Source organism: Amblyraja radiata, chromosome 35 (assembly GCF_010909765.2).
Source record: "Amblyraja radiata isolate CabotCenter1 chromosome 35, sAmbRad1.1.pri, whole genome shotgun sequence".
Classification (NCBI taxonomy): Eukaryota; Metazoa; Chordata; class Chondrichthyes; order Rajiformes; family Rajidae; genus Amblyraja; species Amblyraja radiata.
Window position 1 is genome coordinate 996,982 of NC_045990.1, and position 26,644 is coordinate 1,023,625.

The following is a 26,644-nucleotide window of genomic DNA, read 5'->3' on the forward strand; positions in this document are numbered from 1 at the left end:
GCTGCAATATGCGGCAATGATACTGCAATGGACTGCACTGATGCTGCAATGGGCTTCACTGATGCTGCAATGGGCTGCGCTGATGCAATGGGCTGCGCTGATGCAATGGGCTGCACTGATGCTGCAATGGGCTGCACTGATTGTGCAATGGGCTGCGCTGATGCTGCAATGGGCTGCGCTGATGCTGCAATGGGCTGCGCTGATGCTGCAATGGGCTGCGCTGATGCTGCAATGGGCTGCACTGATGCTGCAATGGGCTGCACTGATGCTGCAATATGCTGCACTGATGCTGCAATGGGCTGCACTGATGCTGCAATGGGCTGCACTGATGCTGCAATATGCTGCACTGATGCTGCAATGGGCTGCACTGATGCTGCAATGGGCTGCACTGATGGTGCAATGGGCTACACTGGTGCTACAATGGGCTGCGCTGATGCTGCAATGGGCTGCACTGATGCAATGGGCTGCAATGGACTGCACTGATAGTGCAATGGGCTACACTGATGCAATGGACTGCACTGATAGTGCAATGGGCTACACTGCTGCAATGGACTGCACTGATAGTGCAATGGGCTACACTGATGCAATGGACTGCACTGATAGTGCAATGGGCTGCACTGATGCAATGGGCTGCAATGGACTGCACTAATAGTGCAATGGGCTACACTGATGCAATGGGCTGCACTGATGCTGACAGTGAACCGGGATCAGTTCCAGCATCAGCACCAAGGGCAGGGGGGGGAGGGGCGTGCTGACGTCACGGGGTGGGGGGCGGGACGCGTTGACGTCACGGGGTGCGCAACCCTGCCCCCTGCTGGCGGCGTGGGGCGGAGCGCTGGAGGCGGCGGGGAGGAGAAGGAGGAGGAGAGGCCGTGGCGGCGGCGGCGGCGGCTGAAGCTGAGGTGAGGGGAGGCTGAGGGGAGACGGGAAGAGGAGAGGGAGAGGCGGCTGTGGGCGGCGGCGGCAGCGCCACACGGATGGGCAGCATCTCTCTCTCGCTCTCTCCCGGGCGCCGGGTCGGGCTAGGCTTCGTGTGAGGGGCCGAGAGGCCGCAGCCCCGTGAGTGAGCGGCCGGTCAGTCAGTGACTGATGGAGGGGGAGAGGTGGGGGGGACAGGGATGGGGATGGGGATGGGCGGGTTAAATGGCGGCCGGGGGGAGGTGGGTGGTCCTCATTCCCGGCCTGGCTCAGGGAGAGGAGGAGAGAGGGAGGAGAGAGGGATGGAGGGAGGAGAGAGGGATGGGGGGAGGAGAGAGGGAAGGAGAGGGAAGGAGGGAGAGAGGTGACGGCAGGACGGAGGAGGGAGGAGAGAGAGAGAGGAGGGAGGAGAGAGGGAAGGAGGGGAGAGAGGGAAGGAGGGGAGAGAGGGAAGGAGGGGAGAGAGGGAAGGAGGAGAGGGAAGGAGGGGGGAGAGAGGAGGGAGGGGGAGGGGAGAGGGGGAAGGAGGGAGGAGAGAGGGAGGGAGGGAGGAGGGAGGGAGGGAGGAGAGAGGGAGGGAGGGGAGGAGGAGAGAGGGAGGAGAGGAGAGGAGGAGGGAGGGAGGAGGAGAGGAAGGAGGAGAGAGGGAGGGAGGAGAGAGGGAAGGAGGGAGGAGGGAGGGAGGGAGGAGAGGGATGGAGGGAGGAGAGGAGGAGAGAGGGAGGAGGGAGGAGAGAGGGAAGGGGAGGGAGGAGAGAGGGGAAGGAGGGAGGAGAGAGGGAAGGAGGGAGGAGGAGGAAGGAGGGAGGAGAGAGGGAAGGATGGAGGAGAGAGAGGGAGGGGGGAGGAGAGGAGGAGGGAGGGAAGGAGGGAGGGAGAGAGAGGGAAGGAGGGAGGGAGAGCGATAGAGTGAGGGATGGAGAGAGGGAAGGAGGGAGGGAGGGAGGGAGGAGAGAGGGAAGGAGGGAGACAGGGAGGGAGGGAGAGAGGGAAGGAGGGAGGAGAGAGGGAAGAGAGGGAAGGAGGGAGGAGAGGAGGGGAGGGGAGGAGAGAGGGAGGGAGGAGGGAGGGAGGAGAGGAGGGAAGGAGGGAGGGAGAGAGGAAGGAGGGAGGGAGGGGAGAGGAAAAGGAGGGAGGAGAGGAGAGAGAGGAGGAGGGAGGAGGGAGGGGGAGGAGAGGGAGGGAGGGAGAGGGAGGAGAGAGGGAGGAGGAGGGAGGGAGAGGAGGGAGGGAGGGAGGAGAGAGGGAAGGAGGGAGGAGAGAGGAGGGAGGAGGGAGGAGAGAGGGAAGGAGGGAGGAGAGAGGGAGAGGAGGGAGAGGAGGAGAGAGGGACGGGAGGGAGGAGGAGAGAGGGAAGGAAGGAGGAGAGAGGGGAGGAGGAGGAGGTGAGGAGAGGGAAGGAGGGAGGGGGGAGGGAGGAGGGAGAGGGAGAGAGAGATAGAGAGAGGGAGGAAGGGAGGGAGAGAGAAAGGAGGGAGAGAGAGAGGGAAGGAGGGAGGGAGAGAGGGGAGAGAGAGAGAGAGAGAGGAAGGGAGGGAGAGAGAGGGAAGGAGGGAGGGAAGGAGGGAGGAAGAGAGGGAAGGAGGGAGGAGGAGAGGGAGGAGAGAGGGGGAGGGGAGGAGAGAGGGGAGGGGAGAGGGAGGAGAGAGGGAGGAGAGAGGGAAGGAGGGGGAGGAGGAGAGAGGGAGGAGGAGGAGGAGGGAGGAGAGAGGGATGGAGGGAGGAGAGAGGGAGGGAGGGAGGAGAGAGGGAGGAGGGAGGAGAGAGGGAGGGAGGGAGGAGGGAGGGAAGAGGGAGGAGAGAGGAGAGGGAGGGAGGGAGGAGAGGGGAGGGAGGGAGGAGGGAGGAGGGAGGGAGGGAGGGAGGAGAGAGGGAAGGAGGGAGGAGAGAGGAGGGAGGGAGGAGAGAGGAGGAGGGAGGGAGGAGAGGGAGAGGGGGAAGGAGGGAGGGAGGAGGGAGTGAGGAGGGAGTGAGGAGGGAGGGAGGAGGGAGAGGATGGAGGGAGAGGGGAGGGAAGGAGGGAGGGGGGAGGGAAGGAGGGAGGAGAGAGGGAGGGAGGGAGGAGAGAGGGAAGGAGGGAGGAGAGAGGGAAGGAGGGAGGAGAGAGGGAAGGAGGAGAGGGAAGGAAGGAGAGGGAGAGGAGGAGGGAAGGAGAGAGGGAGGGGAGGGAAGGAGGGAGGAGAGGGATGGAGGGAGGAGAGAGGGATGGAGGGAGGAGAGAGGGAAGGAGGGAGGAGAGAGGGAAGGAGGGAGGAGAGAGGGATGGAGGAGGGAAGGAGAGAGGGAGGATGGAGGGAAGGAGGGAGGAGAGGGATGGAGGGAGGAGAGAGGGATGGAGGGAGGAGAGAGGGAAGGAGGGATGGAGGGAGGATGGAGGGAAGGAGGGAGGAGAGAGGGATGGAGGGAGGAGAGAGGGATGGAGGGAGGAGAGAGGGATGGAGGGAGGAGAGAGGGATGGAGGGAGGAGAGAGGGAAGGAGGGATGGAGGGAGGATGGAGGGATGGAGGGAGGAGAGAGGGATGGAGGGAGGAGAGAGGGAAGGAGGGAGGAGAGAGGGATGGAGGGAGGAGAGAGGGATGGAGGGAGGAGAGAGGGAAGGAGGGAGGAGAGGAGGGGAGAGGACTGCAAACATGGGATAAGGGGATATAAAGGCGATAGAAAGGCCGAGACAGAGAGATGCAGAACAGACTGGCTGGGTGTCGGGGATGGATTATGAGAATGGGGCAAGGCTGGAGGGAGGTGGCTGGAGGGGATAGAGGGAGACAGGTGGTCAAAGGAGGGAAGGGGAAGTCATGGGGGGCAGGTGGACGGATGGAGGGGGAAGGTCAAGATGGGGCAGGTGGAATGGGATGGTTAGGAGTTGAAGAAGGAACTGCAGATGCTGAAAAATCGAAGGTGGATAAAAATGATGGAGAAACTCAGCGGGTGCAGCAGCATCTATGGAGCGAAGGAAATAGGTAACCTTTCGGGCCGAATCGTTACCTATTTCCTTCGCTCCATAGATGCTGCTGCACCCGCTGAGTTTCTCCAGCATTTTTGTGTACCTGGGATGGTTAGGAGGGTGGGGGGAGATGGACAAAGTGGGTGGAGGGAGGTGGTTGCAATGGGTGGAAGGAAGGAAGGAAGGAAGGTGAAAGTTGAAGGGGTGGGGATACTTGGAGGGGGCATTAAGAGGGAGGGGGAAGTTGGAGTGCGGGAGGGAGGTGGGCGGGTGGAAGGAGGTGGACAGTTGAGGGAGGGGTACAGAGGTTATTGGCGTTTGGAGGGTAAAGAGGGAGGGAGGAAGGGATATGGTTGGGTAGGGCAGAGGGTGGAGGGAGGGAGGGATGAGACAGTTGGAGTGGCTCGGAAGGGAAGTGAGGATGGTTGAGGGGACTGAGGGAGGGGTGAATAGGTCTGGGGGGAAGGGTGTAGAGGGGTGGGGGCTGCAGCTGAGGGTGGATTAGTGGCGAGGGAGGAATAGGCGAATGGAAGTGAGACGGCCATTGAGAGGAGTCAGTAGGCCAGAGGGGAGGGCTATGGGCTAAGGGATGGGAGGAGTGTGGAGAGGAGCGATGGAGAGAGGAAAGCTGGCCAGTGGGAGACTGGACAAAGGGAGAATATGGATTGGCATGGATGGGGGAGAGGAATGGACTGGGAGTTGCATGGGGGTTTGGAGGTGGGATATAGGGGAGTGTGTACTGTGGAAAGATGAGGGGACTGGGGCAGTAGGGGGTGGGGGTCTCTATCCCGCTTTATTATTTGACAACCTTCCCCATCATACAAACTCTGCCAGTTTTTGCATTGTCTGCTTAACTGACTAATCAGCCCAGGTGCAGTAATCTGAATAAATGGAGTTATTAATGAGGGGTGCCAGTACTACTTGTGATCAGATCTGAATGTTTCTGGGACTTGCAGGAGGCACTGACGTTGATTGCCAGTGGCACTGGCAGATAGTTCAGTTGGAAATTAAGTGTGTTGATAGACTTAGCTTTAGTAGCACTTATACCACTGAGTCATTTGCTTTAACTCTCATCCTCATGAACTCAGACAGTGAGTTGCTTTTGTAAAAGGTGTGTTCTTCGTGCTCTGCGTCAGTCCTTACCTGTGTGTGACATTGTCAGAGTTAAACAGTGGTTAGCCAATATGGAAATAATCATCCTCCTGTTGGACTATATTAATCAGGTGGATGGGACAGGAATTTTGCCTAGAGGCACTGCCAGCAGTCGGGTTGCTCTTCATCGGATAAATTACTCCATTTCAAGAATTGTCTCCCCACTTCCTAGGCATGGTACTGATGGTGAGTAAATCAATCAATCAATCAATCAATCAACCTTTATTGTCATCTTGCAAGCAACAGTTGTACAGTGCAAAATGAAAAGACGTTTCCCAGGGAATAGCGGAGCATCGCACATGAAATTTAAAACATTTCACACATAGTAACACTAAAAACAATCCAGTCCCTGATGGAACAGTATAAATAGTTAAAAGCAGGTAAAACACAACGTTAAAATACAATAAACCAATCATAAAAATGTCCGGGGCAGCTGATTTGAGTGGCCAGTGCCAGTTATTAAAGTGTCCATGCCAGCCGCAGAATCAAGTGACTGTGAGTACAGAGTGACTGTTTAGCAGCCTCACAGCCTGTGGTAGGAAGCTGTTTAGCAGTCTTGTAGTCCGGGCTTTGATGCTTCGATATCTCTTGCCTGATGGCAGGAGATCCAGGTGTATGTGGAGGGGGTGCAGTTTGGTAGAATAAGGTAGAAACAGGTCGAAACACCACTAATTCCTTTTCTCCAGAGATGCTGCCTGACCCGCTGAGTTACTCCAGCTCTTTGTGTCTATCCACAATGGAGACAATTGATGTGTTTTGAAATGTGTGTCAGTGTGACATCTTGGTTTAGTTTTACTGCTTAGATTACGAGGCATGTAATTGATGACAGCAGAGCTGGAGTATGGAGGAATGGCGTGCAATCTGACACTCGTTGTACCAGTCTGTATTTAGTGGACTGAGATTAGCTTTGACATACAATATGTAGGTTGCAATAGATGTCGGCTTGGGAGAGGAGTACATAAGTCCTTACTGTTGGAAAGAATGAACAAGACTGTTGCTGACAGAGGGAAAATTGTTACATAAATTACGTGGAGAATTAATATCACAAATGTCCCATTGTCAACTGAATGGCGCCTCTGTGATTTTTTTCCCCCCCAATATCATTCGACTTTCATTTCTGTGGAGTATTCAATAGATTTGAGAGAGGAGGGACAAAAACTCTGGTCATTTTGTTCCATGTATGCAATATTAAAGAAACCCCCACCATTATTAAAGGCTGGAGATGCAAGAAATTGCAGATGTTGAAATCTGGAGGCTAGCAGGCCAGGCAGCATCTTTGGGCCAGTGAGGTGGGAGGATAGGAAGGAATGGTTGACGTTTCAACCCTATCGTCCACCACTCATTACCCCCAGCTCACCTATGCTGCCTAACCTGCTGAGTTATGCCAGTAGCCCTTTAATAATGAAACACAACGGATCGCGTTTTTAATGTTGCAAGAAAATGCCAATCTGCACTAAAGCAAAATGTTGAAATGAGTCCACGCATTTTGGAATCCAAACACAAAATAATTCTCTTTATTCTTGCATCCATTCCTTGCACAAAGCATATTATGTTATTTGACCTGAAGGTTTAGAATCTAAATCAGCAGTGGGAATGCTGGGTGTGTGTTTTAGATGTTGCTAATTATGGAATGTTAGGTTCATATAGGCCATGGTGTCACCTTTCTAATGTATCTCCCATGTTAGCTGCTTACAAGCCAACTTCCAATTGTGGATCCATGATTACTGCCTGTGTGTGTGGTTCAAAGTCAGATATTTTCCTAGGTTCAGTATTATTCTTAAATTGTCTGCAGCTTCAGAATAATATCCATCAAATTCCTTGGGTAAAAGTTAGAATGATTGTCACAGCCTAGTTTTGTACTGGAATGTGTGAAGTGGCACAAAATGTTCTTTTTGACAGTGAATGAATATGCAGTGTATCAAATGTTGATGTTCGTTTAGCATGTGATAGACAAATTAACGTTTTAAGCATAGTTTTTAAGAAATCTAACTGGTCCCAGTGTCCTGAAAAGCAGGGCTGTACTTGCAATTCTGTGTTAGGAGGCGCAGTAACCTTCATTTTCTCTGTGGCATTGATAAATGGTGCTGTAGGAGCACTAAACTAGTTTCTTGAATGCGTAACTGACGGAGCTTGCTTTTGAATATTTTCCCCAAATATACAGTAAAAGGCTTGGTCAGTAGGGGGTAGGCGCAAGGAACTGCAGATGCTGATTTACAAAAGTCACAGAGTGCTGGAGTAACTCAGTGGGTCAGGCAACATCCCTGGAGAACATAGATAGATGACATTTTGTGTTGGGACCCTCCAGAAGGTCACCTATCCATGTTCTCCATGGATGCTGTCTGACCCACTGAGTTACTCTAGCACTCTGTGCCTTTTTGTGGTCAGTAACGGAGTGAGAACCCCTTTTGCAATACAGTTTTTGGCTCAGCAAAGTTCCCTGTATGCATGGCCACTGGTATAAATTACTCAGGATGACCACGGGCACAATATCCACAAAAAATGCCTTGTTGGTTTTAAAGTGTACGTGTGGTTTCAGGACAACCCTCTTCCAGCAGCTCTGACACGGCTGGTTGCAGGTTAGCACGATCAAGGGGTACATCCCATTCCAAGTATTCACTTTGTATGTCCCACGCCTCCACTTTGATGCTGCCTGATCTCTGCTGGCCAATAAATATATCTATTGTGTTCTCAGTATTTTCAATATCCAATCTTGTTAATGTCAGCTGGGAGCTTTATTGGGCAGTAATAATGTGCTACTTGATTGATTATGCTTGAGGGTGCTGTTTGGCTGGGCGGCAATCATCTTACATTTTGATTCATAATTTTGAAAGCTGCATTGTAGCTGTTTATTTTATGTAAGAAGGCAAGTTCTATCGGGTCCACATTACCCTTGGAGCTGGATCTTCATAAAGATCCTTGCCTCTGTTTGATTGACCTTCCTGATTAACCTCTTGTCCAGAAATCTGTCAGTACCTGCTATGAACCTGCTACTCAGTGGTTCAGTATCCATTACCTCTGAAGCCTCAGAGCACCAGGGACCCAGGTATGATCGTGACATCTCTCTGTGTGAAATACTGTCTGTGTGAGTTTGCACATACTCCCTGTGACCATGTGGGTTTCCTCCAGGTGCTCCCGTTTCCTCCCACATCCCAAAGACGTGCAGGCTTGTAGATTAAATTGCCCCAAATATGTAGGCAGTGGGATAACTGAACCAACGTTGACGGGTGATCGAAGGTCGGCATGGACTCGGTGGGCTGAAGGGTCTGTTTCCATGCTGTATCTCCAAATTAAACTAAGCTGTTTTTTGCTTTTAATTAATAGTGTGTCACTCTATAGTTGTGATGCATTTCATCCAGCCTTTTCAATTAATTAAATTTTGCTTAAAAACATTTCCAGGAATGCCCCCCTTTCGCAAATTAAATCATTACTGCGTTGCTAGCAATCTTTACTGATGCATCCTGATACTCATTAAGACTGCTTTCTGCAGCTTGGTGGCAGGATCCTGGTATGCTTTTCAAAACTGAGTTCAAGTTCACCACTGGGAGAGCCCAGCTCTGGTGCGAGTGAGCAAGTGTGTCTGCAATTTACTGCAGAACAGCATGGTCCTTATTAATCCCACAAAGTACCTTGGTTTTGTGAATGTTTAAGAAAGAACTGCAGACGCTGGAAAAATCGAAGGTAGACAAAAATGCTGGAGAAACTCAGCGGGTGAGGCAGCATCTATGCAGCGATGGAATATGCAATCTTCCTTTCCTTCCCCCCCCCCCCCCAACATCAGTCTGAAGAAGGGTCTCGACCCGAAACGTCGCCTATTTCCTTCGCTCCATAGATGCTGCCTCACCCGCTGAGTTTCTCCAGCATTTTTGTCTACCTTCGGTTTTGTGAATAATGCTGCTCTTTATATTTTTAAGCTGCCTACTTATACTTATTGTTTGCAGTGATATGTCAGAAGCTGTACCCATGGCTATTCGTTGATATGATTTATTTTCCTCAAGTCTTTATAATTTTATGCCGGGCATGTTGCTAGGGTGAATATTACTGATCCACCAGTGCTGAGAACTGTGCACCATGGGTCAGTGTTGCTCATCGTCTGTTGCAGCAGCAAGAGTACGTGATGTATTCTGGGTAGCAAACCTCCTGGTGTTTCATCAACATTAACTTGGCAGCACCACTTCTGGGCAATTCCTGAAGGACGTAGCTGCCAGATGGACAGCAGCAACTAACAAGCATTGATACCAGGCAAAAACACTTACTTGACCTTTCCTAGTTACCTGCCACAGATGCTTCCGTGTTGGCTGTTGTAATTATTCCACACTTCTTGCAAAATGGAAACGGGCCTCTTCAATTGCACTGCTTCACACCACATATTGTGCTCGATAGGATCAATTCACATCAAATCCAGCTGCTTAAAACTGGGCATTTAATGTAGTCTGGGGGCATTAGCACAACGTGAACAGCACAGTGACACAACTGGTAGAGTCGCTGCCTCAACCCCAGAGACCCAGGTTCGATCCTGACCTCAGGTGCTGCCTGTGTGGAGTTTGCGCATTCTCCATATGACCACGTGGGTTTCCTGGGTGCTCTAGTTTCCTCTCGCATCTGAAAGGCATACGGGTTTGTTGGATAATTGGCTTCTGTAAATTGCCCCTAATGAGAACAGAGTTGCTGAGAAAACCGTCTCAAATAGAACTGGTGGAAATGGGTGACTGATGGTCAGAATGGACTCTGGCAGAAGGCCTGTTTCCTCGCTGTATCTCTAAAACTAAAAACTAAAGGGATGTGCAGGCAGGTACTCTAATATGATTTAACAAATAGAAGGATGAGCACCTAAATGTTACCACCTGAGTGCTTGAAAATGGAATTAGTAGATTAATTAATTGTAAAATGGATTAGTTGGATGGGTATTTTATGGCCAGAATAGAAATGGTGGGTTGGGGACATTTTCTGTGTGCCATAACTAATATGAATCGATGTTGCTGAAGCTGCCCGTACACATTGTGTACTTGCTATACAGCATTGCTCACTGGTGCTCCATATTCCATATGCAATACGCACATTGTATCTCTCACGGGACATGGCCTGTAATCTGAAAATAAACATTATGGAAACCTCAAAGTTGAGTTTTAAAGTGTAATTAAGAAATAGTTGGGTTGGAAGATGATGCTATACTTTCCAGAAGCAGTGCTTCAGATGTGAAGAGCGTTAAATCATGTTGCATTCTGTTGCTAAAGCCATCTCTCTAACTTGCTGTATGTACTCCTTTAGCAGCTTGAGTTGTAATAGTGGTGTCAACATTAATTATTTATGGACTGAACTAAAAATTCTGCAGAAGCTATAAAGAACAGCAGATAACGCTGTCACTACTGAATGGGCCGGGCAGCATCTATAGCGAGGGTTGCACCACCTAAATGTTCCATCAATATCCTTCAGTTTTCAGTTTTTACTTCACTCACTTATCTATTTGTTTTCAGCACCTTTTTTTTTGTAGAGGATTGTGAATTAATCTGGAAATAAAGGAATCATTTTGTGTCCATATAATAACCATATAACAATTACAGCACGGAAACAGGCCATCTCGGCCCTACAAGTCCGTGCCGAACAATTATTTTCACCTGTCGAAGAAATGATTCTGTGTTTTGGAATCTTTGCTCGTTTTTCTGATGTTCCGTGTGACATTGTTCTTTAGCTGAAGGTTTTGAGGATGTAAATGGCAGGAAATTCCTTCCTTGCCAGTTTGCTGGCAACACCTTTTGATGACTTCTATTAATCCATCTTTAACTTTTGGCTTCTCTTTCCAACCCCATAGTTTTCCAAAGTTGTATCCTTGGGATGCTTTTCTACTTGTTGCTCCTGGTAGCATCTGTAGGCAGGGGTTTGTGATCTTGGTTCAGTCATGATTCCTATATCCTCTCCACACACTTTCTATATCTTTCAAAGATCACACAAAGTAAATGATTTTACATACGACTCAGTAAAACCTTTCCACTGTCTACAAGACTTAAGCTGACATTCTGTGCTTGGATGAAGCATAGCTTCAAAAAGCCACATATGATGCCTAAATCTACACTGAAAAAGCAACATGTTTGAATTGTATCCTATCCACTACATGGATACATTCATCACCATCATCGCATGGTGATTGCAGCTTTACAACCTACCTATATATTTTTGCGAGCATCTCCATACTTTGTAATCTTACTTGCTAAGAAGCACATTAGGCCATGGTGGCCCCAGCACTCCCAAGTTCTGCACAAGCCATGCCATCCCAACTTAAATGCATTAGTCAATACTGTCGCAGTTAATGCAATTTCCTTCATTAGGTCTGCTTTGCTTTGAGAATATCTTGTGTTTGATGCCTTCTGAAGGATATACAGCAGTTGTTTATAATAATAGACTTTATCATCAATGCCCACATTTTGCAAATGTATTAACAAATATTCTACTGACGCCAGCCGCTTTTGCTCCACAATTGGTACATCTGGACTTGATCTTGCTGTTCATATTCCTGAAGAATCACAGATAATTTGTCCTGGACTAACCACGTTGAAGCTATGGACAAGGAAGCATACAAATGCCCAATGCTTTTCTGTGATGGTACCTGCCTGCACGATGTAGTGGGGCCTTCTTAAAAAAAATCAGGCAGCCTGATTATTATAAATGTTTATTAATCAGCATCTTTTTGTACACAAAAATAGCACTGCCAACACGTATACTTCCTCGGAAGACAGGAAATTTGGCATGTCTCCAACATCTCTTCCCTACTTCTACATCGTAGAACACATCCTCAAAGGGATACATCACAGTTTGGTTTGGCAACAGCACTGCCCAATATCACAAGAAATTGTGGATGTAGCCGAGTTTATCACCAAACTAGCCCCCCCTTTTTTTTTTCCTTCCTTACTGATCCCCCCCCCATCTCTCCTTCCCCCCCCCCCAACTTTATCGACTCCATTACCTTGAGAAAGCAGTCAACATAATTAAGCACCATTTATATTCCAGTCATTTCCTCTTCTCTCTTGTGTCGAGCAGGAGTATATCACCACATTCAGGAAGAGCTGTTGTCATACCATTGAACGGTTCTCTAACAGCGAGGTCCTGATCTCCCAACCTACCTTATTGTAGCCCTTGCACTTTTTTATCTGCATTTTCTCTGTAGCCGTAACACTGTCGTCTGTTATTTTTCTCTTTGTACTTCCTGTTGTACTTGTATAATGGTTTAACTATATTCATGATGACAGAGCATGCAAACCAAGTTATTACTATCTCTATACGCATGACAATAATAAACCAATACCAGTTCCTTCATCTCAGATTTCACCTTAAAGATATTTCTCGTAAATTGGAAAACCATGCTAATTGCATTGCAGTTAATCATGCTATCTGTTACTGAATCGTCCTATCTGTCATGTTATCTGTTACTGAATCCATAAGGGTACCACCAATAAAAAATATTGATCCATCAAGCTTGCAAGAAAAGTGTAATTGTGTCGCTGGTGTCTTTTTATATAAACTTGAGTTGCTATGGAATGAATATCAGACACACCCAGTACTTAAGGAAACCTCAAAGCATTTAATGGGATGTATAAATATATTTCGTTAAAAAAAACATTGGTGATGACTCCTCTATGACTGGGCTAACTTTATTAAAATGTCATCTTTGTTTTACCCTGACAAAGAAATTGAGTCCATTAAGACAGACTGGATTGCAAATGTAGTTTGCCAAGCTTTTTGTTAAATATGTTAGTGTTGCGTGTCTACTTTAACATTCAGATTCACTACTAAATATACTTATTTAATTTTGAGATCTCGGTGGTTTAAGCATAATGTTACAACATAGAAATGACCATTTTGGTTGTAAGGGTTTGGCATCCTTGCATTTGTAGCTCAGTTCATTGGTGAAGTGGTAACACTGGTCCCCTTGAAAGTGTAGCAGATAGTGGAAAACAAACTCATTCTAAGAGCAGTTTAAACAAAATTTAAAATGCAGAATTATGACGCTCAATAACTAGATATTGATTAATTTGTGGCTGGATTGAGGGAATGGGTTTAGGATGTGCTTTCCTGTACACTACACCATGCAGCTATCTTTTGCCACTTGAGGAGACACTGAGTATTTTGGATGAATAAGATGCTATCAAATGCTGCTTTGTTCTGCTTAGTGTTAAGCTTTTTTTTGCATTACTGGAGCTGCATTGGTAAATAATGAATCTTTCCTGGTTTGGGCTTTGTGGGTATTGGATGGGGTGTTGGATGGTAGAAAATTGTCGCAGAACATACAGCTCCTAATCTCTATAGACACAAAAAGCTCGAGTCACTCAGCGGGACAGGCAGCATCTCTGGAGAGAAGGAATGGGGTGATGTTTCGGGTCGAGAGCCTTCTTCAGACATCCCTCCTACTTCCCCCACCGCTGAAGCAGTTAATGTTTTGGGTTGAGGACAATTGCTTGCCGAATGCCTAAAGAATTCTGAAATTTATTAACCCATAATTTTCTCTACACAAGGCATGATTTCAACCATTGGATTATTTCCCCCTTGAAGCCCAATGAAATATTTTGTCAGGACTCCTTGATATCTCGCATTAATTTCTTCACCATCTGCTTTTGCTGAGGGAAAGGTCTTGCTGTGAATGTTCAATGTTGGGGAGGGGGCAGTTGGTAAAGGACCTTTGATTTGCCGATGTTGAGTGCAAGGGCCATCATAACCCACGCATCAGTGAAGAGATGGATGTTGCTGCTGAAAACACCGTTTTATTCAGCATGACATTAGAGTGGGAAAGCCACCATGTCATTGTGGCTGTTGGAGTAGAGGAGAGTGCATTATCTGTCCATGATTCACCGTGCATTCTCATCCAAGAGTTCAATGATAATGGGGCCAATGTGATGAATGTATTTGTGCAAACTTTCTGTCTTGAAAGAGGACCTTAACTGGTTTAATTTTAAACTCCAGTTGAACCCTGTTCAAAGTTAGTTTCTGTTTATGTCAATTGCCTATTCATTAGAGTGCCTTCTGGTTAAAAAAAATCTTATTCTGGTTGAAGCCATTCCAGCCTGGTATCAGAATGACCTTTTCTGTACCATTTTGTTCTTATTGCAACACAGTGACATTTCTCCAAACACCACTGCAAAGATAGCAGTGTTCATGAGCACACAGCTCTGGACAGCATCCATGAAGGCTAACTGAAACCACCCATTTCCACCAGCATTGTACAAGGTCAGCCTCAACTTGGCACGATATAAATCCCGTTACTGAATGGCATCACTTGATATAAATGAATCGTTACTGGATTGGAATTTGGATTCGGCAATGTTTGTATTGGCATGTTGGAACATCTTTATTACTAATTGGCAAGACTGTCCCTGTTTCTTTAAACATAATTCAACATATGTCTCAGAGGCAAGAATAATTGATAACTAACATGATGAAATGCAAAGGTGTTCAAGCAAGTTTAACAATGAAAGTTTTAGCAGAGGAATGGTGGCATGGATTGGGATCAGAATGATAACTAACTGGAGGCGACGGAAGAAATGGCTGCAATAATAAATATGATTTTACCTTGAAGATCAGATAAAACCTTTAAATTAGATACTAGATGAAATAAAATGGAGCAACAGGACTGGTGTGCAGTATTAAAATGGATGTTATTCAGTCCTGCTTCAATGCATCCTGAGCACTGAGGGAAGTAAATTATGGAAATTGCAGAAGCAGTAGCCATAATCTTCCACCTTTGGTTATTGGAGCAGTACCTGTGAATTGGGAAGATTACAGCTGTTCCTTTCTCACAGAGAATCTTGCAGGTGCAGACAAGTATTTAATTGATTTTAAGGAACTTTGAGAAACCAATATGGTAGAAATTTAACAGCCATGTGAAGGAATCCTGAGGCATGGAATCGGGGATAGATCAGGTGGCTTATTGAAGAATGATAGTTGACCTAATTGAAACTTAAGATTAATGAGATAAATAACGTGAAGGGGAATTTAAAACTGGGGTCATATTCTCAGAATAAGTGCGTGTCTTTACGACCCCTCCAGCCTGCTATGCCATTCAGTAAGATGGCTGATTTACTCTTCACTTAAGATCCAATTTAAGACCAGGGTTCGCTCCTGACCACGGGTGCTGTCTGTACGGAGTTTGTACGTTCTCCCCGTGACCTGCATGGGTTTTCACCAAGATCTTTGGTTTCCTCCCACACTCCAAAGACATACAGGTATGTAGGTAAATTGGCTTGGTAAATATAAAAATTGTCCCTGGCGTGTGTCGGATAGTGTTAATATGCGGGGATCGCTGGTCGGCGCAGACCCGGTGGGCCAAAGGGCTTGTTTCCGCGCTGTATCTCTAAACTAAATTGATTACCTAAACTAGGGACAATTTACAATCTTTACCAAAGCCGTACAAACCTGTAAGTCTTTGGAACGTAAGAGGAAACTGGAGCACCCACACGCTCGGTCACAGAAGAACGTACAAACTTCGTACAGACAGCACCCATAGTCGGGATTGAACCCGGGTCTCCGGCGCTGTGAGACAGCAACTCTACTGCTTCGCCACAAGGTTCTGAAGGGATATTTAAAACCAAACTTCAGAGTTACGCTTGGTGCGTAATCAATGCAGAGACACTGAATAAGATCTTTATAAATTCAGTTGATGTGTGAACTGGCAAATAAGAGAGTTTGAGCCAAGCAAGTCAACATACTACAATTAACTTTTTGAAGACGCAATCAGAATAGTCACTGGCATGGAGATAGATGTGGAGAATATAAAACGATTTTTGTGGTGTGGGCAGGAAACCAGTCGGCAGAAGTTGTAATAGCAGCATTGTCTTCTGCATGACTGACTGTCAGATGAAAGTGCTTTCAGTGAGGAGTTAGGAGGTCATGTAAGGACCAGAGGCAAGCAAACTGCAAGACTTGTGGGTGGAATTGGTTGCAGGCCTAATCAGGGAGTTAACAAAAACCACTCGGTGTTTAAGAAGGAGCCGCAGATGCTGGAAAATCGAAGGTAGACAAAAGTGCTGGAGAAACTCAGCGGGTGCAGCAGCATCTATGGAGCGAAGGAAATAGGCAACGTTTCGGGCTGAAACTCTTCTTCAGACTCAGGTGTTCATTCAAGACTACTTGCTTTAAGTACCCAAGGATACGGCATATTGAATAAGGGATGAAACTCCTTTTATACAGGTGATAATTGCCCACAGGAATGGTAACGGATGTTTGTATCTGGTATAAGGGCTATATTTGTAGCGCAAATTCAGCTTGGAACCATCCATGTTATGAATGTGAGAATCTGAGGTGGAAGTGATATATCAAATTGGATTCACTACCGAGCCATAGAGTGAATTAGTAATAGTACATTCACAGTTACATTATCATTGAAGCAAGTAAGAATTTCATTGTTCTATCTGGGACATATGACAATAAAACACTCTTAAACTCTTGACCATTTTAAATGGTGTTTGAGGATAGCCATCTAAATAGTGACAATTCTGGGCTAAAAGACAAGGTGTATAGCCAAATGTGAGACCTTGGTGGGGATATAAGCCAGAAGCTGGCCGATTACATTGCAAGGATTGCCAGAGACAAAATAGCAAAAAAAGTCCCACGCAGATCTAAAGGCTTTGTTGAAATTGCGTAACAGTCAATGTTCCCAGAAGTGTTGCGAGTGCAGTTTGATAACATCAGTGTAGAAATTTACCTTTAGCTATCTTAACCTATCGAAACTCCTGGTTTTGCAGTGTTGGCTGTTCAAATGTTAGTCAGCAAGAGCTGTGTGGTATTTGCCTCACCACAAGACAGCAAGCAAAGACCAAGGTAGGATCCTGGGCAACATACTTAGCAGAAGCATCTGTGGAAGCCACTGAGGTGTAAAGGCAAAACTGCAGTTTGCAGAATCAAGACAGACACATTTGCAGGTCAGCTAGGTCTGTTCTAGACTCGCAGACAGACCATGAATTGAAGTTGAAGATAGACATAAAATGCTGGAGTAACTCAGCAGGTCAGGCAGCATCTCTGGAGAGAAGGAGTAGGTATTGTTTCGGGTTGAGACTTTTCTTCAGAAGGGACTCTTCTGAAAAAGGGTCTTGACCCAAAATGCCACCCATTCCTTCTATCCAGAGAAGCTGCCTATCTTGCTGAGTTACTCCAGCATTTTGTGTACATCTTTGATGTAAATTAGCATCTGCAGTTCCTTCCGACACACTTTAGTTTAAGTTGTCGACCAATTGGAATATCAACAATCCTCAGAATTTTGAAGACTGGTTGTTTCGAAATATTAAAAAGATAGCTGAGCCATTGCAGGAATTAATCGATAAAGTTAAGGTGAGAAACTCAGCATGGGATGTTGCAGTGAGGCAGTTTTAATGATTGGTTGATGTAGTTACTGTGGTCGTGACTGCACAGGTTTGCAAAAGAGTATGGTGACTAACAACGTTGCTTTGTTTGAGTTGCTGTTGATGCTGAATAAAGCGCCGATTCCTAAGGCATCTCATCACTTACCTTTTGACAATCTGAAAATTATTAATTTCCTGTGTTTTTAATGATAGAAAATGGCAACTGAAAACTTAGCAGGTCAGGCAACGTTTGTGGAGTGAAAAGCAGTTTATCTTTCAGGTTGTAGACGTGTAAAAACATGGAACTCCAAATCCTGGTTAATACAAAGTCGTGGAGTAACTCCGCAGGTCTGGCAGCATCTCTGGAGAAAATGGATAGGCAACATTTTGGGTCAGGACCCTTCTTCAGCCTGATGTGAACACACACTGCATCAACCTGTGACCAAAACGTCACCTCTTCATGTTCAGAGATGCTGCCTGACCTGCTGAGTTGCAATAGCACTTTGTGCCATTTTGTGTGAACCAGCATCTGCAGTTCCTTAGTCAAGTCTTTTCTTTACTCATTATCACCTTATTTTTTCAGAATCCTTACTGCAGAGTTTCAGCTTGTCATCTCAACATGTGTTTGTTATTCTATATCTGTCTGAATTTGAATGGCTCTCTTGAAGTCTCAATTCCTAATGCAGCCCTAACTAGGTTGTCACAAGATAGATACTAAATGCTGGAGTAACTCAGCGGGACAGGCACCATCTCTGGAGAGAAGGGTCTCGACCCGAAACGTCACCCATTCCTTCTCTCCAGAGATACTGCCTGTCCCGCTGAGTGACTCCAGCATTTTGTGTCTATCTTTGGTTTAAATCAGCATCTGCAGTTCCAATCCTACACATTTCGCCAACTAGATTGTCGTTCACCAGAGGTGCATGAGGAACTCACTTCTCTTTTCTATTTTTAAAACCAGTTATCCTACAGCTCTGGGAGACTAAATTCACCCATGGACAGTATAGTAATGTGTGGGAAAGGAGTTGTATTTTATAGATTAGATTAGATTAGATTATTTAATGACCACACAGTCAAGCTGGTGGAATTCAGGTTCAGTACAGGATGTTACAAGGTAGGCTGATTCCCATCAAACATAACATAAAACACAACATCATACAATATACAGTACATGCATGGGGAGGATATGTGCTGTTATCATAGTGTGTTCAGAATTCGGATTGCGTGTGGGTAAAAACTGTTTTTAAATCGAGATGTCTTGGCGGGCAGTGAGCTGTAGCGCCTTCCTGATGGCAGCAGGTGGAAGATGTGGTGAGCTGGGTGGGAGGGATCAGAGATGATTTTCTTCACCCTTGACACAGACCGTTTGTGATGGAGTGATTCTATTGATGGAAGGGGAGTGCTGATGATATTGGATGCTTTGTTAACTATGCGTTGTAATTTATTACGGGAGTGAGTGTCTAAACTGCTGAACCAGACTGTAATTGATGAAGTGAGCATGCTTTGGATGATGGCTGTGTAGAATTTGATTAGGAGGTGTTTCCTTACTCTAAACTTCTTGAGCTGGCGGAGGAAGAAGAGTCTTTGGTTGGCTTTTTTGTAGATGTGATTTGAATTGATTTTCCATTTGAGCATTGAACAAGTTGTAGATTTCTCTTGGTCATTCCAGGATTGTGATCTGAGTACCGAGCTCTAGCCAATTTCACTTCTATCAGCTGCACATGGTGGTTATTTTTTTAAAGAAGGGTAGGAAATAATTTTCAAAAGGATGAACTAAAAACGAATGAATTGTGCATTTTAGAAACCAATATGTGATAGAGATTTAGAAAATGTCAAATTAAGTCCCTGGCATGGGGACTTGCGTTATTTAACCTGCCATTTATCTGCTGACTCGTGTATTTACTGGTAGACTCTTCAGGATAAGAGTTCATTAGTGACAAATAACTGCTTGAGATAAACTGTCTTATTGACTGCCAGTCTGCAATTATCTCCCTCCACAAGTCTTTTCCGGAAGACTGGTTGTCCTCTTATAATTAGAATTTTAATCTTATTTCTTTTTAAATAATTTAGTGAGCATTTGGTGCTAATTTTACAAGGCATTTAAATTTTAATGTGAACATTATTTGATTCGACTCCTGTTTAAATTGGTTTCAATTTATATTTGCGATTATTGAAGCCTTCATCATAGACAATTTCATTCAGTATAACGGACATTTGACATTTTTGTTTTCAGTTCTCAGGCTTGCATGACAGTTCAAAAGGTGAAAATACCACCCTAACGATGCTGAATGTGAACACACACTGCACCTTGGTTACTCGCTAACTTGCCTGGATAGGGTGAGATTCCTGAGGTAGGTTTGAATGAAGTGTGGTCTTTGCGTTAAGTATTTTGGGTACAAAGATGCCAGAAGGAAATGAGATTTAATTGGATTTCCTGGATAAAGAAAGAAATGAATGTAGAACAAAATGCTTTGGAAGTCAAATGTGACTATCTGCATAATTAAAGCCATTTTCTCTGGACCCAGACCAACAGCCCCTGTCTAATATCTCTTCCTAGTAACGTTTTAACTTCTTGGTCACCTCCTTCCAACTCTAGTCCTCTCATTGTAACCTCTTTATTAATTAAGTTATTCACCTTGCAGAACATGTTGTCCTTTGCTCTTCAGAGCTGGAGCTGTTGTCCCATCTTCTGTGCACCAACCTAGCTCTTCTATAGCATCCATTAATCTTGTCCCCTCTGAACTTTATTCTTGAAATGTGCCCATTCAACCAGTTTCATACCCAGTTGAACTATTGCCACCCCCTTGCTGAGTTTTTGCTGCTAACTTCCTTGTTCAGTCCTTCATCCTTACTTGTAAGCCTTGCAGTTCATAGGTAGCCCTGCACTCGGTTTTATTTAGTTTAGAGATATGGCATCGAACCAGGTCCTTCGGCCCACCAAGTCCACGCCGACCATCGTGTTCTGTGTTATCCACATTCTCATCCACTCCCTACACATTATGGACAATTTACATAGGCCAATTAACCTACAAACCCACACGCCTTTGGGATGTGGGAGGAAACTGGAGCACGGAGGAAACACTAGCGGTCACTGGGGGAGTGTGGAAACTCCACCGTGCTACTTTTATTATAAGCATTGCATTTCCTTTGGTATCCCTGATTTTACGTACAACCCTCGAATATTGTTATGGGGCACATACTTTCATCTATTTCTTTGCCAATCCTGAGGTTTTTGCCTATTTAATGATAACAAAACATGTGTAGATTTCAGCAGTTACCAGCGTGAGTCTTGTATTGTTTAGCTTGTGCATTTCCTTCTTTATGTATTCAATTCAATTCAATTCAATTCAATTCAAAGCACTTTATTCATCCCCAAGGGGAAAGGGCGCATTACAGTAGCTTTTTAAAAAAAAGAAAGTGACACAAACAACGTAACGAAGAGACAAACATTCAAAGCTACTCTCTGCACCGACCGGTCGACTGCACGAGCAGTGACCCGGCAAGGATTGGGTTGTCAGCAGCGATACAATAATAAAGAACACACAAAATGTAACACAAACATCCACCACAGCATTCATCACTGTGGTGGAAGGCACAAAAATTTGGCCAGTCCACCTCCATTTCCCCCCCGTGGACAGGACCAGAGTCCAGAGTCAGTCCAGGATCGGCTCTTCCTCACCGGAGACCGCGGCTTTAGATTGTTGTAGGCCGCAGGCCAGCGGTCAAGATTTAAAGTCCCCGCCGCCGCCAGAAGCACCGTAGACTGCAGGGCCGGCGGTCGAAGCTCCCCTCCAGGGGTGATGGTAAGTCCATGCCGGCCCCGCGGTAGAAGTTGGCCGCGAGCCGGCAGTGATGGCTTCTTGTTCAAAAGGGAACTGCAGATGTCTGAAGAAGGGTTTCGGCCCGAAACGTCGCCTATTTCCTTCGCTCCATAGATGCTGCTGCACCCGCTGAGTTCCCCCAGCAATTTTGTGTACCAGTGATGGCTTCTTCTTCCCCCGGGTCCCCCACGAGGGATCCCGGGCTGTAGACGCCGCACCAGCTGGAACGCGGCTTCAGGCTGCGACTTCAGGCTGCCGGCTGCCCCGGGCCAGCGAAACGGAGCGCTCCCCTCCAGCGAGCCCCAGCGAGGGCTCACCCGCTCCACGCCGAGTGTCCACGCTGCGCCCGCCGCTGAAGTCCCGGGCACGTCTCCGGGAAAGGCCGCGCCGATCCTTGATGTTAGGCCACGGGGGAGGCGACCTGGAAAAAGTCGCCTCTCCATGGAGGAGGCGACCGAAGCGGTTTCCCCCTTACCCCCCCACACCAACCCCCACACAAGACACACAAAGAAACATTAAATACACACTTTAAAACATGCTAAAAAAATTAAAAAAGTTGAAAAAACTGACGCACTGCTGACATGGCTGCTGCCAGAACAGCGCCCCCGGAGTATGATCCAATAACAATCTTTCCCAGGGTTGGGGATCAAGAATGAGAGGGCTTAGGTTTAAGGTAATGGGGAAAGATTTAATTGGAAACTAAGGGGCAACTTTTTCACACAGAGAATGGAGGCTCTGATGAACAAGCTGCCAGAGGAAGTAATTAAGGCAGGTAAAATAACAACATTTAAAAGACATTTGGACAGATACATGGATAGGAAAATTTTAGACGAATGTGGGCAAATGGGAGTAGTGTAGATAGGACATCTTGTATGGCATGACTGAGTTGGGCTGAAGGGCCTATTTCTATGCTGCATGACTGACTCTAAGATTACTTAGTTTACTTGAAGCATCAGCTGCATCTGGTCCATTTTTAAAAAGTGCACCCTGCAGAAATATTATTGTTCACCGTAAATCTCAACTCAAGAATGCTGCCCTTGTTCGATCTCCACCTTGAGAAATGTAATCTTTCAATATGACATGTATTCTGACCTGAGAAAATTCTATACTCCAGGATGTCCTCTTGCCAGTGCCCCATATAACAGAAGCACCACTTCTTACTTTGGTTTTCAACTGCGCACCAATAGACGATACGAGTTGTTAGCATTCCTAATTCCTTGTGTACTATCCTTCTGTAAATCATGCACCAGGACTCCCAGCTCTCATCATCATGGACATCTCTAATCTTTTACCATTGGGTATTATGCTCTTTTACTCTCCTGGTAAAATAGACAATTTCATATTTCCCATATTATACGCTGTTTACCAGATATTTGCCTACACACGTAATATCTCTTTGTAATCTCCATCGCATCCGCCCATATATTTGCCTGCAGCCCACCTCCCTTCTGTGCCCATCAACTCCACCCTGATGGTTCCTGCCACCCACCTCCACAAGGTATAATTCACAGTAGTCAATTAACCCACCAGCATGTCTTTGAGTTGTGGGACGACACCACAGAACGTGGGAGAAATCCACGGTCACAGGGAAAACAAGCAAACTGTACATAGTGTCAAATCTCAGGCTAGGACACTATGTACAGCTCTCATCATCATGGACATCTCATCTCTAATCTCTTGTATGGGTTGCTGGAGCTGTGGAAACAGCAATGCTAACTGCTGTGCCACATAATAAATGAACAAACTATTTAAACTCTTTTAATGCAGAATTACAATTCTCACCTTTACTTAACTGCAGGAGGTTGATTATTAGACTGATATATATTCACTTTCTACTTGTATATGCACATATAAATATTTGCATTTCTAAATGTGAGATGATTATACACTAGCACCGACTGCTTATGGAGAATTGCAGAAAATAGCCTCTTCCAGAGTACTTATCATGGTGGAATTTAGTGAACATAATTGTGATATTTTATTCAAAATTGATAGTTGAAAACTGGCCATTCCCCTAGAAGTCCATGATGGGAGCTAGACAAAAAGCTGGAGTAACTCAGCGGGACAGGCAGCATCTCTGGAGAGAAGGAATGGATGATGTTTTGGGTCAAGACCCATCTTGGGCAGCATTCACCTTGCCTTGAGGATAAAAACAATCTATCAGAGGAAGCAGCATCTGAGGGGAGTGTGGAGGTAGGAATGGTAGAGCACTTCCCTCCACAGGTACAATTAACCCGCTGAGTTCCTCCAGCAGATTGTTTGTTGCTTCAGATCTCAGCATCTGGAGCCTCCTGTCTTCATTTTGACATGGCCGTGTAAATCTTAATCATGAGAAATATATATGTGGTAATTTACATCTACAAATAAGTTGTAGTTAGACACAAAGTGCTGGAGTAACTCAGTGGGACAAGCAGCATCCCAGGAGCGAAGGAATGGGTGATGTTTCGGGTCGAGACCCTTCTTCAGACCCGACCCGAAACAGCACCCATTCCTTCTCTCCAGAGATGCAGTCTACCCCGCTGAGTTACTCCAGCTTTTTGTGCCTATCATTGGTTTAAACCAGCATTTGCAGTTCCTTCTTATTTAAATAAGTTGTGTTCAGTTTGTCTGCATTCATCACTGCTTTGCCAAAACTATATTTCATTTGTAATGTAATAAAAAAGAACTGCAGATGCTGGTTTACACCAAAGATAGACACAAAATGCAGGAGTCACTCAGCGGGTCAGGCAGCATCTCTAGAGAAAATGGTTAGGTGGCGCTTAGGGTGGGGACCCTTCTTCAGATTGAAGTGGGGTCCCGATCTGAAACATCACAAATCCATTTTCTCCAGAGATGCTGCCTGATCTGTTGAGTTACTCCAGCTGTAATGTGGCTGAGTTGTGGCATCTAGAATCCATCTACTTGCTCCATTCCACATTTGTTCATTCTCTTGCCCAGCAACAATCCGTCACTCAGTTCTCAAAATAGGAGGATTAATATTGAAAATTGAGGTGGGAAGAAATTTGTTCACCAGAGGGTGGTGAATCTTTGGAATTCTCTACCCAATAGTGATGTAGAGGCTCTGTTACTAAATGTATTCAAGATGTGAAACACATTGACAACAAAGACTGTCACAAATATAAAGGCTGCAGGAATAATGGGGCCTGAGTGTATATGTACATGATTCCAAGAAAAGGGAAGAGCATTTTGTTGAGTAGTTAATAAAGCCTATGGTATCCTGGGAGTTAAAAATAGCAACATAAATACAAAAGTCAGGAAGTTGTATTGAATCTTCATAAAACATGGGACTACTGTGATCAATTCTGCTCACTGGTGTGAAGAGCTAAGGGAGGAAAAGAGATTTAGAGGGATTTAAAAAAGGATGAGTTGCATTATTTTATAGTATTTTTAAGATCCTTTAGAGTATCAAAGCACTTTACGGTCAATGGTGTACTTTGAAGTGTAAAGAATGCAAGCTTTCAGAAACAGTAACGTGAAAATGACCAGATAATTGGATTTTTTATTTTTTAACTGAAGAGCTGGCGCAGACATGGGCGTCTTCCCTGATCACCTTGGATTTAGTGACGTCTAAAATACCTTGTAGAACCTTGTCTGTGTGCACTAGAGTGTCGACCTTTATTGTTTCCCGTGAATCCTTGACTTTCTTATATCGAGTGTGCCATATGGAGCTAGTAATACTGTTGCCATGCTATACAATTTCAAGTTGCTCATGAAGTTCCTTTCAAATTGCTGCTGGAGTTTGTGCTTGGGTACAGCTTGATAATGGGAAGCAGAGGCAGCAAACAGAGGTCCTTGACCTGCCACCATTCAGCGACACAAATTCTAACCACGCCGAATACAGAATTACAACCTAGACAAGAGACATTAAAACATACATTAAAAACATACTTAAAATAATACAAACAGAGAAGGGACGCGACGGGCTGCTGGCGAGGCGGCCATTTTTCAGGCACTTCCAAGTCTTTCTACTGTGTTTCTCAATAAAGTACTATTTACTGTGTATTCTTTTGTCTTGTTTACTTTCCAAAAGGCATTATCACACACTTCTCTGATTGAATTCTATCATTACTAATAATAATAATAATGGATGGGATTTATATAGCGCCTTTCTAATACTCAAGGCGCTTTACATTGCATTATTCATTCACTCCTCAGTCACACTCGGTGGTGGTAAGCTACTTCTGTAGCCACAGCTGCCCTGGGGCAGACTGACGGAAGCGTGGCTGCCAATCTGCGCCTACGGCCCCTCCGACCACCACCAATTACTCACACACATTCACACACATTACTGTCCCTTCTATTGTCATCCCACAATCCAAAGCTTTCTTCCAAATACCTTTTTTTGTATCATCTGCAAACTTTGTAACCTTGCATTGACATATCACAAAAATCTCACTTCCATCTGTCTTTCAGTCTCTAAAACACATCTTGACCAATACATTTGCAGCCTTCCAACTAGTCATGATTTAATAGATCCCACATTTAGCTTAATGAACAATCTGCCATTTGGGTTTTTAAAGATCTTGATGCAATGTACAGTAAGCACACTATCATTACGATTTTTGCCTTTATTGCCAAAGAAATAAGCAATTCAGTTTATTCAAACATGACATGCTTTAACAAACCTCGCTGATTTGTGCCTTTTCTAAGTAACAGTTTTCTAAATTTTCTAAATGGCCCTTGGAATAGTTTCCAGTACTTGACTCACTGCCAGTGGTTAGGCTGGCTGCCCACCCGCTGATTACTCATTATATCCCCTTTCTCCTTTGTTAAACAAAGATTTTACACAAACTGTTTTGTAGACCTTTGGCAATGTTCCTGTTGCTAGTGAGGATTGGAATATAAGGGTCAGATTTCCTTTTTTTTTTTTCCTATGCTGCTCTAAATAACTCTCTAAATTTTACTCTCAGGCCAGACTATTTACTTGCTTTCAAATACTGTATGTTTAATATTGCTTCCTTTGATCTTGTCATTCCATTCTATATCACCTTTTGAATGACACTTTGCACGGTCCTCTCTTTTGTAAATTCATTAAAAAACACACTTTGTTTTCCTTCCACATTTAGGACATCTGAAAGATATAAAGGCAGTATCAAAGATGAACAGAGTAAAAGTAGTTTCACTATCAGGTGTATGCCCATATTGTAAATTGGATATAATGCGATTAAGGAATACTATTTGTATTACGTGGACCGAATTAATTATAACGTGATTTATAATTATAAGAAAACCACTTGAGTTGCTGTGGAAATTGACAAGCAATTAAAAAAACGGTCTTGGGGGGGGGGGGGGGGGGACCTCTTCCCATGTAATCGTGCACCACTATCCCATCAGTACATAGTCTGGTAGTTTTGTTATTGAAGTTGACAAGCAATTACTTTGTTTGACACTTATGCAATGATAATCTAAACAATGTAATATAAAGCCTTTAGTATTTTTAGTTAAAGACCTTTATTTTTGTAAAACCTGTGGGAGAAAAAAAAACTTACTTTTGCAAA

At 45.3% G+C, this 26,644-nt stretch overlaps 1 protein-coding gene across 2 annotated transcripts in view; it reads left to right on the forward strand.

Moving 5' to 3' along the window:
• Positions 1–889: 889 nt before the first annotated feature.
• Positions 890–26,644, forward strand: part of evi5l (ecotropic viral integration site 5 like) — a 98,107-nt gene continuing 72,352 nt past the window's right edge. For both annotated transcript variants that reach the window (XM_033012197.1, XM_033012198.1), the window contains exons 1-2: positions 890–906; positions 19,557–19,676. The gene's annotated coding sequence lies outside the window, so the exon portion shown is untranslated. The remainder of the gene's footprint in view (positions 907–19,556; positions 19,677–26,644) is intronic.